Source organism: Arachis ipaensis, chromosome B01, assembly GCF_000816755.2.
Source record: "Arachis ipaensis cultivar K30076 chromosome B01, Araip1.1, whole genome shotgun sequence".
Taxonomy (NCBI): Eukaryota; Viridiplantae; Streptophyta; class Magnoliopsida; order Fabales; family Fabaceae; genus Arachis; species Arachis ipaensis.
The window spans coordinates 25,432,906-25,448,303 of record NC_029785.2 but is presented as its reverse complement, the minus strand read 5'-3'; the positions used below and the strand labels follow the sequence as shown (position 1 = coordinate 25,448,303).

Genomic DNA, 15,398 nt, shown 5'->3' with positions numbered 1-15,398 from the left:
TTAGGACAGAAACACAGAGGTAGTGGAGGTGCAAGGTTGCAGAGGAACATTATAATTGTAGCCAAGAATCATCCTTGGGAGGAGTGATTTGTCTGTTGTCCTTGTTGCTGATTTTTTTTCTTCCTTTTGTTAGAGGTCATTTGTCCTTGGTTGTACTACTTGAACCAGCACCATTGATTCTTTCTTTAGCTCTAAGTTGTGATCTTTTTTCCTCTATCTATTTGATAAAATGAAACACCATTTCTCTTTTGCCTTTACCCGAGAATGTTTGAACATGATACAACAACAATAAACCTTAGTAAATGTTTTTGTTGGATCAAGGTGGTTGATAAACCACTATTTCATGGTTTATATTGTGTTTTATTTGTGTGGTTTTATCATGATCTTTGCCCACTTATTCATTAAATAAGCATGCATTTATATTTCCTTCCTAAAGATGTTTTATGGTTGAAAACTTGCTTCCTAGAGACTTTTAATTATGTATTTTATTTCTCCCTTATTTCATTCGATGTCGTGATCTGTGTGTTAAGTGTTTCAGGCTTTATAGGGCATGAATGAGTTGGAGATTGGAAGGGAAGCCTGCAAAAATGGAAGGAACACAAGAAATTGAAGAGATGACCAGCGAGAAGCGACGCGGCCGCATGGATGACGCGACCGCGCGGAAGAGAGCAATTTGCAGCGACGCGACCGCATGGACGACGCGTCCGCGTGGCAAAGCAGAAACGCGAATGACGCATCCGCATAAGCGACGCGATCGCATGACGTGCGCGATATGCATAATCTGCAGAATTCACTGGGGGCGATTTTGGGCCCTATTTTGACCCAGTTTTCGGCCCAGAACAGCAGATTAGAGCCAGAGAACATGCAGAAACCAGAGATGACATTCATTCTGCATAGTTTTAGTTTTTAGATCTAGTTTTACTCCTCCTCTAGGTTTTTTCTCTCTACACATTCATAGTTTTTAGGATAGGTTATTTTCATTGTTTTTGCATTGGGATATTGAGAAGAGTTATTTGCCTCATCAAGACTTCGACATTTTATTCGTTCTCTTCACTTGTCTCTTACTCTTCCATATTCCTTAATTTTATTTGATTTTACGATTGGATTATTTTAGCTTTAATTAATATAAGAATTACTTTTGCTTTTAATTAATCTTTTCATCATTACTTATCATGTCTTTCTTTAATTCCTACGTTAATGTTATGAATTTTACATTTACAATGAGTGAGTAGTTTCCTAACTTGATGGGGAGTTGATTGAAAGGAACCCTTGAGCGGAATGTTCAAGAGAAAGGTTGTAATTGAGTTTATTGTTGGCTTGCTCTCTAGTTCCTAACACCAATTCTCCCAAGAGTGGATTGGAAATTGTGGATAGAATAACATTCCAACTTGTTTGACCTCCCCTTACTTAGTAAAGGATAACTAAACGTAATAATTCTCAATTGTCAATTAATCTTGAGAGTATTCCATCAAGAATAGGGCTTCCATGTAATCAACTCCCAGTCAAGGTTTTTTATTTAAATTTATATAAATTTTCCAATTTAATTTTCTGCCATTCAATCAAACATTTTTTGAAAACATTCTGATTAATAAAATAGCACCCTTTCCTGCAACTCGTTGGGAGACGACCTGGGATTCATACTCCCAGTATTTTAATTTTATTTTCTGTGACACCCTTCTAAATTGATAAGGCAGATTTTTGGCAAGTTAAGAACTATATTTGCAACGTATATATTTTAACAATTTTTAATTCGCTAATTTCTGCCCGCATAAATTTTTGGCGCCGTTACCGGGGAGTTGCAATAGAGTGCTATAGTTGTTAATTGGAATTTATTTATTTGCATTTTTATTTTCTTTTGCTATTATGAGCTGCTTGTTTCTTTCGTTAGATGATGCGTTCACTTCCTGATCCAAGCTTGCCAATATTCGATCCTGAGATTGAAAGAACTATTTCACGAATAAGGCAAGCTAGGCGTCGGTTAGTCCTTTCTGAGGGCGGATTTGAAACGCCATTTGAGGAAGAAACCAGCCCCCGTTCTACTGATTCGGTTGTTTTACGTACAGGTAACATGGCAGCAGCCAGAAGAGTTACTATCCAGGAGGCTGGAGACCCTGATTTTTCAATGCAACCGTTCCAAGTGCATCATCCAGCGGTGGCTACAGATTTTGAAACAAAGACCGCACTACTCAATTTGATGCCTAAGTTTCATGGCTTACCTGCTCAAGAGCCCATCAAGCACCTGAGAGATTTTCAAGCAGCCTGCTCTACTGTCAGGCGTGATGGTGCGAATGAAACTTCAATTTTGCTAAAAGCCTTCCCGTTCTCTCTTGAGGGAAAGGCAAGAGAGTGGTACTACACTCAACCCGCAGCAACTGTATCCAACTGGGATACACTCAGAAGAGAGTTTTTAGAAAAGTTTTTTCCAGCTGAAGTTACTGATAAACTGAGGAAAGACATTTCCATGATTGTTCAGGATGAATCCGAGACGCTTTATGAGTGTTGGGAGTGCTTCAATAATCTTCTGGAAGCATGCCCCCACCATATGATTGACAAGATAGTGTTACTCGGATATGTCACACAGGGCATGAGGCCCCAAGATAAGACCACATTGAAAAGTGCTAGCAATGGGTCTATGAAGAAGTACAAGACCACTGATGAGGCGTGCCAATTGATCAGTGATTTAGCTGAATCTACTAGGAATCACAGGCAGAAACAAAGCCGTTCAAAAGCCGTTGCAGAAGTATCCTCTAGCAGAGAGACTGCTGCTCTAACTCAGAGTATCTGTGAAATGACTAACTTGCTGAAGCAAATGCAATTGAATCAACAACAAGTTCAGCAAGCTCAATCTCCTTCACCACAGCAAGGCCAACAGCTAGTCCCACAGAGAGTTTGCGGAATTTGTGCTGATTATAGCCATTATACTGATGAATGTCCGCAACTCCAAAAGGAAGACAACATGGTGGCATCCACTCATAACTTCTATGACCGCCCCAACCAAGGGTACAATCATGGTGGAAATAATAACCATGGATGACAGGACAATTCTAACCAAAATTGGAGAGACAACAATAACAGAGGAGGCAGAGATAATTAGGGAAATTAGAGGTGGAATAATAACAACAACAAGCAGCAGAATCAGCCTTACAGAGCACCTCACCTGAGGCAACCCCAGGACCACAGAATACCCAACAGCAGACCTCTCAATTTACTTATCCTTCTTCATCTGCCAATGATGACTTACTACAATCTATTGAGCGGAGACACCAGACCATGGAAAACAACATTAATGCCACTCTAAATGGTCTATTTGCTACCCTGCAGGCTCTTGTCTCCCAGATTGGATCAATGACTAACTCTAATAATCAACCTTTGAGCTCTAGTAGAATCCCCTCTCAACCATTACCCAATCCCAAGGGTGGTATCAATGCTATCACCCTGAGGTCCGGAACCACACTGCAGGAGAGGAATCAGGAGGAGCCAAGCCCACCAGAACACACCTCAGCTGAAGAGGTAGTGGAAATAGAAGATGTTGAAGAAGAAGAGGACATACAGGACACGGCTGAAGAAGAAGAAGTGCAACCACAGGAGGAGGCACCAAATGGCGCAGACACTGCAGAAGACACCACTCCCATTCCATTTCCACAACTTGCAAGGAAACCCAGGAAGCAGCTGGAACCTGATCCCAAAATGGTAGAGATATTCAAAAAGGTTGAGGTAACTGTTTCCCTTTTTGATGTCATTCAACAGGTACCTAAGTATGCAAAGTTTCTAAAAGATCTATATATCCATAAAGACAAAATTAATGAATTAGAAACTATTCCCTTAGGAAGTTCCATATCTGCTTTAATGGGAGGTTTACCTGAAAAGAGTAGTGACCCAGGTCCTTGCATGGTTAATTATACTATAGGTGGTGTAGTATTTTCTGATTACATGTGTGATTTAGGAGCATGTGTAAGTATAATGCCTTTGTCTATATATGATATTTTGAGGCTCCCTCCCTTAAAAAGGTCAGCAGCTCGTTTTGTATTAGTAGATAAGAGCATTATTACAGTGGCTGGAGTTGCTGAAGACATATTAGTGGGCATTAAAGGACTCACGTTTCCCATTGATTTTTATATCTTGGAGATGCCCCAAAATGCCTCAGATAAGCCATCATCAATCCTACTCGGAAGACCATTCCTGAAGACCTCAAAGTTTAAATTAGATGCTTTCTCAGGAACATACTCTTTTGAAATAGATGGCCGAGTAGTGATCTTCAATCTGAATGGAGTTATGAAGCATCCTCCGGAGGATCATTCTATCCTCCAGTGTGACATTATAGATGAAACCGTGGCTGAAGTTCACTAGGAGGAATTTGAAGAGAAGCACACAGGACAAGGTCCAAGTGTGGGGACATTCTCAGAGGACAATGACAGTGCCTTACCACTGTTACCAGCTCCAGACAATCCAGAGCCTGAACATGATCAAAAAAGTTAGAATTAAAACTCCTTCCTCCACACCTCAAATATGCTTACCTTGAAGACAGGCAGAAGTTTCAGGTTATCATTGCAAGGGAGCTCACTTCCCAACAGGAAGAACAACTACTTGGTGTGCTGAGGAGGCACAAGAAGGCAATTGGTTGGAGTTTGGCAGACATAGTGGGTATCAACCCTCAAATCTGTGAGCATAAAATATTTTTAGTAGAGGGAGCAAAACCTGTCCGTCAACCACAGAGAAGACTGAACCCCACTATCCTAGAGGTTGTCAAGAAGGAAGTGACCAGACTATTAGAGGCAGATATCATCTATCCCATCTCAGACAGTGAATGGGTGAGCCCAGTACAAGTAGTGCCAAAGAAGTCTGGAGTCACTGCAGTGAAGAATGAGCATGGAGAGCTCCTGACAACCAGAGTTTAGAATGCCTGGAGGGTCTGCATTGACTACAGACGCCTCAACCAAGCAACCCGTAAGGATCACTATCCTCTTCCATTCATTAATCAAATGCTGGATCGCCTGTCAGGTAAATCACATTATTGTTTCTTAGATGGTTACACAGGTTATTTCCAGATTCATATAGCTCCTGAGGATCAGGAAAAGACCACTTTTACATGTCCTTTTGGGACTTATGCTTACAAGAGAATGCCCTTTGGCTTGTGCAATGCACCAGCTACTTTCCAAAGGTGCATGATGAGTCTTTTCTCTGATCTTATTGAGGACTGTATGGAAGTCTTTATGAATGATTTTAGTGTATACGGCGATTCTTTTAGCCTATGCTTAGATGGATTATCTAGAGTATTGGATAGATATGTCAATACAAACCTTGTGCTAAGTTTTGAAAAATGTCACTTTATGGTTAAACAAGGAATTGTACTAGGACATGTTGTGTCTAATACTGGCATTTCTGTAGACCCAGCAAAGGTGGATGTTATTTCTACTTTACCTTACCCCTCTTCTGTGAGGGAGGTCCGTTCTTTCCTTGGCCATGCAGGTTTTTACAGGAGATTCATAAAGGACTTCAGTAAGGTAGCACATCCCTTATCCAGATTACTGCAGAAAGACATTGAGTTCGAGTTCAGTGAAAATTGCAAACAAGCGTTTGATAAGCTAAAGACCGCACTGACTCAAGCCCCAATTGTAAGAGGACCAGACTGGAGCCAACCATTTGAGATTATGTGTGATGCTTCTAACCATGCAGTAGGAGTAGCATTGGCTCAGCGTGAAGGTAAGGACCCCTTTGTTATTGCTTATGCGTCTAAAACTTTAGATGCCGCTCAGTCTAATTATACTACTACTGAGAAAGAGCTTCTTGCTATTGTTTTCGCTCTGGATAAATTCCGAGCCTATTTACTTGGTACGAAGGTAGTAGTGTATTCAGACCACGCAGCTCTAAAGTATCTATTATCTAAAAAGGAGTCTAAACCAAGGCTTATACGTTGGATACTGCTATTATAAGAATTTGATTTAGAAATTAAGGATAGGAGTGGTAACTAGAATTTAGTGGCAGACCACTTGAGTCGCCTTGAGCACATTACAGATGATCTCACTCCTATAGCTGATACTTTTCCATTTGATAACCTGCAAGCAGTATCTGAGATAGTCCCTTGGTATGCACCTGTAGCTAATTATTTAGTTAGCCGTACCTTTCCTCCAAACTTTTCTAAGCATCAAAGAAACAAGCTGAAAAGCAAGTCTAAATATTATATATGGGATGACCCATATTTATGGAGATGTGGCGCTGACCAGGTAATTAGACGGTGTGTGCCTCAATCAGAATTCCAGTCCATCTTAGAGGCCTGTCACTCATCTGAGAGTGGAGGACATTTTGGCCCTCAAAGAACTGCCAGAAAAATCTTAGACTGTGGATTCTGGTGGCCTACTCTTTTTAGAGACGCCGCTAAATTTTGTAGATCCTGTTTCCTATGCCAGAAATTTGGTAATATATCCAGGAGGGATGAGATGCGTCAGCAAATTATGCTTTTCTGTGAAATTTTTGATGTTTGGGGCATTGACTTCATGGGTCCATTTCCAAATTCTAATGGTTATTTTTATGTTTTGTTAGCTGTGGATTACGTTTCTAAGTGGGTGGAAGCAATTCCTACCCGCACTGATGATGCTAACACTGTTGTTTCCTTTGTGAGAAACCATATTATTTGTCGCTTTGGATCACCACGAGCAATCGTGAGCGATCAAGGCACCCATTTTTGTAACAGGAGACTAATAGGATTGATGAAGAAGCATGGGATAATTCATAAAGTTGCAACAGCTTACCATCCCCAAACTAATGGACAAGCCGAGGTGTCAAATAGAGAGATAAAGCGTATCTTGCAGAAGATAGTAAAGCCTCATAGAAGAGACTGGAGCACCATGCTACAAGATACACTCTGGGCGTACAGAACAGCATACAAAACACCCATTGGGATGAGTTCTTTCCGCTTAGTTTTGGAAAAGCTTGTCATCTCCCTGTTGAAATAGAGCACAAAGCCTTTTGGGAAATAAAGGAATGCAATATGGGAATTGAAGGAGTAGGAGCTGAAAGGAAATTGCAACTGCAAGAACTGGAAAGCTTTCGCCTAGAAGCTTATGAGAATTCAAGACTATACAAGGAGAAGATGAAGGCTGTACATGATCAGCACATCAAGAGGAAAGAGTTCCAACCTGGGGACTCAGTCCTCCTTTACAAATCTCGACTGAGGCTCATGCCAGGTAAGTTGAGATCGAGATGGGAAGGTCCATACAGAGTAGAGAAGGCCGAACCGTACAGAGTTTATCACCTTAGCCATCTTTCAAGCTTTGAACTTATCAAAGTTAATGGACATTGCTTAAAGCTGTACCATGGCGAGAAGCGAAAGAAAGACAAGGAACTCAAGATCTTCCGCTTGGAAGACCCCCACATAGCCGAAGACTGAGCTAGTGGAGCGTCCAACTTACGAACGTTAAAAGCAAAGTGCTAGGTGGGAGACAACCCACCATGGTATGATCGTTCTTTTCTTTATTTTTAGTTTCCTTATTCAATAACTCTTCTCTTTATTAGTATACTTCGTGCATCTGCATTCACATACTTTGGCTTTTGATTAAAAAAAAAAAAATTCCACGCGACACGACCGCCTCAGTGACGCGTCCGCGTCGCAAGGAGCTGGGGGAAAAATAAAAACGAACAGAGAGTCACGCGATAGTGTGGCTGGAGGCGTGCCAATGGCACAAATCGTCCCATGCGATCGCGTCGCTGACACGACCACGTCATATGGGAATAATGGCCTCCCACGCGACCGCGTGCCCCACGCGGCCGCGTGACAAGGTTTTTTGGCGTAATAATCGTGCACAGCTGAGAGTTGTGCTAAAGTGGTGCTGGACTGGCGCTGGACGTGCAGTCCACCTCACGTGACCGCATGCCCCACGCGGCCACGTCGTATCCCAAAAATAGCCCACTCACGCGATCGCATGCCCCATGCGATCGCGTCACCCAAAATTTGGCATTTAATGATTTTGAACAAAGAGTTGTGCGAGTGCGAGGCGACCCTCGCGCCAATGGCACAAACTGGGTCACGCGACCGCGTGACCGACGCGACTGCGTCAATCACCTTAAGCGCAAGTCGCGCGACCGCGTGCCCCACGCGATCGCGTCGCTTGCGGCACACAGTTTTCCTAATTTTGCCAAATATCATATCTTTTTTCTCCCCAAATCCTATTTTCTCTTTTCCACCTTATTTCTTCTTCATATCTTCCTCCTTCTTCCTCCTTTCTCACTTTTTACTTTCTCTCACCCCCATTAACAAGGTTTTTTCTCTTCTTCCCTCCTCACTTTTCTATTATTCTTCTTATTTTTACATGTTATCTTCTTTTCTTTTCTTTTTACCTTCATTGTTCTTATTTTCTTTTTCTTTCTTTTTCCTTTTTACTTGGTGTTATCAATTTATATGAGTCATTATTTGTAATTATATGCTTGTGAATTGTTATAAATTTGTTTGACAATTATATATTATTTTAAGGGATTACTTGCATGCTCATATTCTTATTTTCAAGCACTTATTCTACATGCATGCTATGTGTTTGTGAAAAAGCCCATATGGCATTATGAACTTCTCTACATTATTCTACTTTAATATTCAATGCTTGCTTTTCACAAAATTCTTTCACTATTTTATTAATTGAATTTAATTGTCAATACAAACGTGATAATTTGTTACGAATGATAACATATTTCAATTGGACATTGAATGCTTGATCTGTGCTACTCATGCCTTTGCCTGCATGCCAATAAATCTCTTGCATTCCATTGTACCACCTGCACTTGCTATATTTCCATTGATGAGCTTTTCACATGTAATCCAGACCATGTGTTAACGCCATTCGTCTTTATTGTGCATTGATTATCACTTACACCACCCTCTTCCTTGCTCTATCCCTTTAAATTTAATTTACTTTCTTTTTCCTTTTTCAGGATGGCCACTAAGAAAGGAAAAGAGAAAGCTACTCCCAAACAACCAGCAAGAAGAGGAACAAAAAGAGGATTAGTGGCAGAATCCTCTTCCACTGCAGTCAAGTCCTCAACAAAGAAGATTAAGAGGATAATAAAGGTTGATGATAAAGAAAGAGCCTTTCCAGCAAAGGACACTGCGCGATTCTCTAATTGCTACTGTGAGCAGATGTTCCCCATCTTGGCAGAAAGGAATTATAATAACGAATACCTTCTTCTCCTCCCACCCAATATTGCTACCTTTGTTGAGCCGCAAATTTCCCGAAGACAATGGAATTTCCTACAGAGACAACCAAGGCAGGTCAATCTTTCTTGGGTAGTCGAGTTCTACTCCAACATCCACCTGCCAACTCTGCAGTCTGTCTTTGTTCGTCAGAAGCAAGTCCCCATTACAGAAGAGGCCATTCAAAGAGCTCTAAGTCTTCCCCCTATTCCAGAAGGATTGGACGCCTTTCAAGAAGCCGCACTCAAGCGCCAGATGTACCAATTTGACTGGGACGCTGTTCTCAGAGTTATCGCACTACCTGGCAGCCGTTGGATCTATGGATACCATCGTACCCGCCCTAAGGGTATATCGGCTTCAGCACTTACCTTGGAGGCTCGCGTATGGGCACAGATCATGTCCCATTACGTTTTTCTGAGCACTCACGAATCCTCCTTCACTGCGGACATGGCCGTTCTACTATGGTGCATCCTTACAGACCAACCTCTGAATCTACCAAGACACATCCGGAATGCTATGGAGCACGTACAAATCGCGGGCAACTTACCTTTTCTCGCCCTGGTCTCAGACCTTGTCTCAGCAGTCGGAGTCTCCTACAGAGCTGGGGACACCAGAGTCATGCTTCCACGGGATGATCAATATGTCCCCAACGGGAAGTACCTCAGACTTCCAGCAGCCACTACTAGTCAGCCTACTGAACCAGTTGAAGATATCCCTTCTTCAACACAACAAGCACCTACAACAGATGCATTGCTCTAGCAGATAATCAAAAGGTTGGATCGGCAAGAACACAAAGCTAAGATGAGAGAGCGCCGTAACGAGCGCCGATTCAAACACCTCAAGGAGCTACTCAAGGGACACTTCAAGGACTCAGACACCCCGGACTCCACTTCTTTTACCAGCACAGGGAGCAATGATGGTCCTGACTATGGAGATACTGCTACCAGCCCACCTCTGTTCTTGACAGATGGCACCGAGGACGGTGCAAAGCCTTAAGTGTGGGGAGGTCGGTCAGTACCTGACTTCCGGAGGTAATTTCTTTTCTGTACACCAATAAATTAGGATATTTAGTTAGATTTTTCTTTTATAGAATAGGATAAATTGCATAGTAATAGGTTAGTTGCATGCATGTTCTGCTTGATTGAAAAGACAATAAGTTTCTTCTAAGACTCTATCTTTGGAACAAAATTTCACTAATTTTAATTAAAAAAAAATTTAGGTTAAAATTGCTTGAAGTTGTAATTGGAACATGATTTTTGAGCTAAAGAACACACAACCTGTGAGATTTGAGCCTTTACGAATGGTTACATTATTTAACCATAATTATTTTATTCTTGTGTGTTTACCTCTCTATGATTGTAAACTATATTTTGTTTCATCTTATATGTCCAATGTTTATTATATTTATATGCTTGCATATGATTGAGGCCATTATTTGTTTAGCTTACTCATCCAAATTAAGCCTACCCTTTTTAATTACCTTTGTTAACCACTTTGAGCCTTTAAATCCCATTTGTTCTATATTTTACCACATTACTAGCCTTAAGCGGAAAAACAATTATACATCCCAATTTGAATCTTTGGTTAGCTTAAGATAGAAGTGTGTGTGTTATTTAAGTATGGGAAATTGTGGGAACAAAAGAATAATAAGGGAATGAGGATAATATACTGGGAATTTGGATACCTACTCATGTGAAACTATAAGAATCAAAAATCTATGTGCATTGATAAGCTATGTTTATTCTTATGTTTCTATGTTTAAAAAAAATCCAAAAATATCTAATAAATAAATAAGGGGACAAAATTACCCCAATTTAAGAATTCAAAAGTCAATGCATGTATGATAAAAATTAAAATAAGAGTTGAAACATGAGTATAGAAAGTGAAAGAAAATTTCTGGGTAGCTAGGTGTGAATTCTGAAGTTATATAGAGTATGTATATAGGTTATGTTAAAGCTTGGGTTAATTAAAGATTCAAATTATAAGCTTACTTAGCCATATATGCATCCTTACCCTTACCTTGGCCCCGTTACAACCTTGAAAAGACCTCATGATGTTTGCATTGGTATGTTAAATGTTGTTGATTGGTTAGGAGAAGAACAAAAATTAGAAAGTATGATTAGAGGAGGATAGAGTGATTACCCTATACACTAGAGAGACTAGAGTGTACATACACCATCAGTGAGGGTTCCATGCTTGAATCTCTATGTTCCCTGCTTTTATGAGCTATCTTCTTGCATTTTTACCTGCTCTTACTTTATGAGAATTGAATTAGTGGGATTTGAATTATAATTGTTTTGAAGAACTTATTTACTATTGATCAAGTGGACAAGAATCATGTAGTTACATTCATATATATAGTTGGCATTGCATTGCATTTCATAGGTTTTACATGTTCTTACTCATTTATTTTATCTCCTTCAATTAAGCATGAGGACATGCTAATGTTTAAGTGTGGGGAGGTTGATAAACCACTATTTCATGGTTTATATTGTGTTTTATTTGTGTGGTTTTATCATGATCTTTGCCCACTTATTCATTAAATAAGCATGCATTTATATTTCCTTCCTAAAGATGTTTTATGCTTGAAAACTTGCTTCCTAGAGACTTTTAATTATGTATTTTATTTCTCCTTTATTCCGTTCGATGTCGTGATCTGTGTGTTAAGTGTTTTAGGCTTTATAGGACATGAATGAGTTGGAGATTGGAAGGGAAGCCTGCAAAAATGGAAGGAACACAAGAAATTGAGGAGATGACCAGCGAGAAGCGACGCGGCCGCATGGATGACGCGACCGCGCGGAAGAGAGCAATTTGCAGCGACGCAGCCGCATGGACGACGCATCCGCGTGGCAAAGCAGAAACGCGAATGACGCGTCCGCATGAGCGACGCGATCGCGTGACGTGCGCGATCTGCATAATCTGCAGAATTCGCTGGGGGCAATTTTGGGCCCTATTTTGACCCAGTTTTTGGCCCAGAACAGCAGACTAGAGCCAGAGAACATGCAGAAACCAGAGACGACATTCATTCTGCATAGTTTTAGTTTTTAGATCTAGTTTTACTCCTCCTCTAGGTTTTTTCTCTCTACACATTCATAGTTTTTAGGATAGGTTATTTTCATTGTTTTTGCATTGGGATATTGAGAAGAGTTATTTGCCTCATCAAGACTTCGACATTCTAGTTCGTTCTCTTCACTTGTCTCTTACTCTTCCATATTCCTTAATTTTATTTAATTTTACGATTGGATTATTTTAGCTTTAATTAATATAAGAATTACTTTTGCTTTTAATTAATCTTTTCATCATTACTTATCATGTCTTTCTTTAATTCCTACGTTGATGTTATGAATTTTACATTTACAATGAGTGAGTAGTTCCCTAACTTGATGGGGAGTTGATTGAAAGGAACCCTTGAGCGAAATGTTCAAGAGAAAGGTTGTAATTGAGTTTATTGTTGGCTTGCTCTCTAGTTCCTAACACCAATCCTCCCAAGAGTGGATTGGAAATTGTGGATAGAACAGCATTCCAACTTGTTTGACCTCCCCTTACTTAGTAAAGGATAACTAAACGTAATAATTTTCAATTGTCAATTAATCTTGAGAGTATTCCATCAAGAATAGGGCTTCCATGTAATCAACTCCCAGTCAAGGTTTTTTATTTAAATTTATATAAATTCTCCAATTTAATTTTCTGCCATTCAATCAAACATTTTTTGGAAACATTCTGATTAATAAAATAGCACCCTTTCCTGCAACTCGTTGGGAGACGACCTGGGACTCATACTCCCAGTATTTTAATTTTATTTTCTGTGACACTCTTCTAAATTGATAAGGCAGATTTTTGGCGAGTTAAAAACTATACTTTCAACGTATATATTTTAACAATTTTTAATTCGCTAATTTCTGTCCGCATCAGTGGTAGCAGCTTCTTTGCTTAATTCATTGTTCAAAAAGACTAACTAAAAATACTTAGCCCATTTTTATCAATATAAACTTTAATTTGGGCATAAAGCAATAAAACACTCATCAAACCATTTGGGGTTTAACTCCAATATATATATGTCTGAAGTGGATTTAGGAGGGATAAAGGGAAATAATGAAAATATGTTTAATGTTTAATGATATTATGAATGCAGATGCTCAGGAAAAAATTAAATATGAAGTTAGATGCGGCGGTAGTCCACACGCATATACAGGTTAGTATGAAGTTAGATGTGGCGGTAGTCTGCCCATATATGCATATGCAGAAACATAAATTAAAAGCAAGAAAATGAAGAACTGGAAATTGTTTATTATAGAAAGCTTGAAAAAGAAAGATCAGAGTAAACAACATACAAAGGATTCTCAGAGCCTCTCTCTAATTTCTCTCTCTATTCTTTTCCCTCTAAAAACTCTGCCCCAGAATGTTGCTGAAGTGCATTTTTTATACGCCTGGATTTTACTGTTTCTAAAGTATAGGTAATGTTGATCTACACTATAGCTACAGTATTGGTTACAAATTGAGATACACAACAAAATAAAGTACATTTTGTTTAATATGGTACATAATCCTCCGCTAAATTAATTCTAAAACAATCGTCTTTGTTTTGATTGTAATCACTTGATAATATTGACGAGGAATTTGGGTTTTCTTGTTGGTCTCCTTGAGCTTTGAGTAATTGAAGGATTTGTTGCAATTTTTTTAAGAACGATTCTTTTGATTAAGACCCTGCTAAAGCTGCTGCTTTTGAGCTTTTTGATTGAGAAAAATAGAAGTTTCCTTATCTGTGACCTTAACAAGTTAGGGTGTTCTGTGAACCATTTTCTAACTTCGTTAGGATGAGCCTTTGTTGTATTGTCTTGAGCCCACCATTTGATGTATGCATTTTGTTGGAGCATTGGTAAAGTCTTCGGGTGATCTTGCTTACCATACATGTATTACTATGAGAATACTCATGCCAATGCAAATGTTGAGAAAAATTTGAGGTTAGTTGGAATAGATGTTTCCTACTGATCATATTTATTTTTGAAAACTTTCAACCCCTCATCTGTAGGTGGGGGTAAAATTTTGGGTAGTCGGCCAAAATAGTCCCACCATTGAGAAAACCAATTAGGCAAGTGATAGTTAAGGTTTCTTTTGAAATATATGATCCATGAGTGGCGATTCTATTCATTTTGGAACAAAAAAAACTCTTGTCCATACGTCTATGTAATCCCAATAAGAATATCCTATTGGCAATTCTGATAAGTTTTTTATTTAGGAGATCTGTGATCTCCTTTTGGTAATATTAGAGAAGTTGCTCATTCATTTGGATGGATCTTGATTTTGTAGGAATTTGACTTTCTTTAAAATTCTTTTCGTAAGGAAGGTCAATAATATGTTGTTTCCTATTCCAAAATGCATGTGGCAAGTCAGAATAGATGGATGTTTCAATTTAGTTGAGTAAACTTTTAATCTTTTGTTGAATACTTGGTTCTTTCATTAGGTTTCCAGATTCTTAAAAGATACTTCCTTTTTTAAAAAGTTGAGCTGGTTGTTTTTGTATTCCAGGAGATTGAGAGTCCTCTGGATAGGGTTTATGATGAATTGGAAAGTTGTTGGGGGCACTCCTTTAAATAGGTGGTGATACCTTCGTATGACATCAGAAAAGGAAATAGTGTTCTGATAAAACGTGTTCCTAAGATGACGTAATTTTTTAAATCCTTAACTAGGAGGAATAGAATTTTTATCAGGAGAAAACCATTTTTAATAACACTATTGGATAACTTATATTTAATTTGTCGTTGTTCCCCATTAGTCGTACTAAGACGTTCCAAAGTTTTTTCAAAATACTTGGTGGGGATTAGACCTTCCAAAATACATTTTAAATCATCTCCTATATCAAATAGTACTATTATTTCAAGAACAAAATCTTGGATGACAATTTGAATATTGATATAGAATTTCTGAACGATTAATTGACTGACTTACCGTAGAATTTCAGCTATCTCATCGTTTTAGTCATCTTTTGAAATTTGGACAATTTAGTCACTAGTTGAAATTTGAAAATGTTGATCATCCTTAGGTTCATCCTCAGCATTACTATCTTCATTTTGAAAAATGTGGGATAAGCAATTATGGTGGTATTGCTGTTGTTGTTTGATTTGGTGGATCTCCTTCTTGAGAGTATTAATCTCATTTTGAAGATCCTGAACAGTTACTGGCTTAGTAACTTGTTTTTCCAGTTTTTTGAAAATTGGTTCGATAT

The 15,398-nt window shown here is 39.1% G+C and overlaps 1 long non-coding RNA gene across 1 annotated transcript in view; it reads left to right on the top strand.

Moving 5' to 3' along the window:
• The window catches only part of LOC110270358, a 46,712-nt gene extending 32,382 nt beyond the window's left edge, over positions 1-14,330 (top strand). The window contains exon 3 of the long non-coding RNA XR_002359806.1: positions 13,308-14,330. This is a non-coding gene — a long non-coding RNA (uncharacterized LOC110270358). The remainder of the gene's footprint in view (positions 1-13,307) is intronic.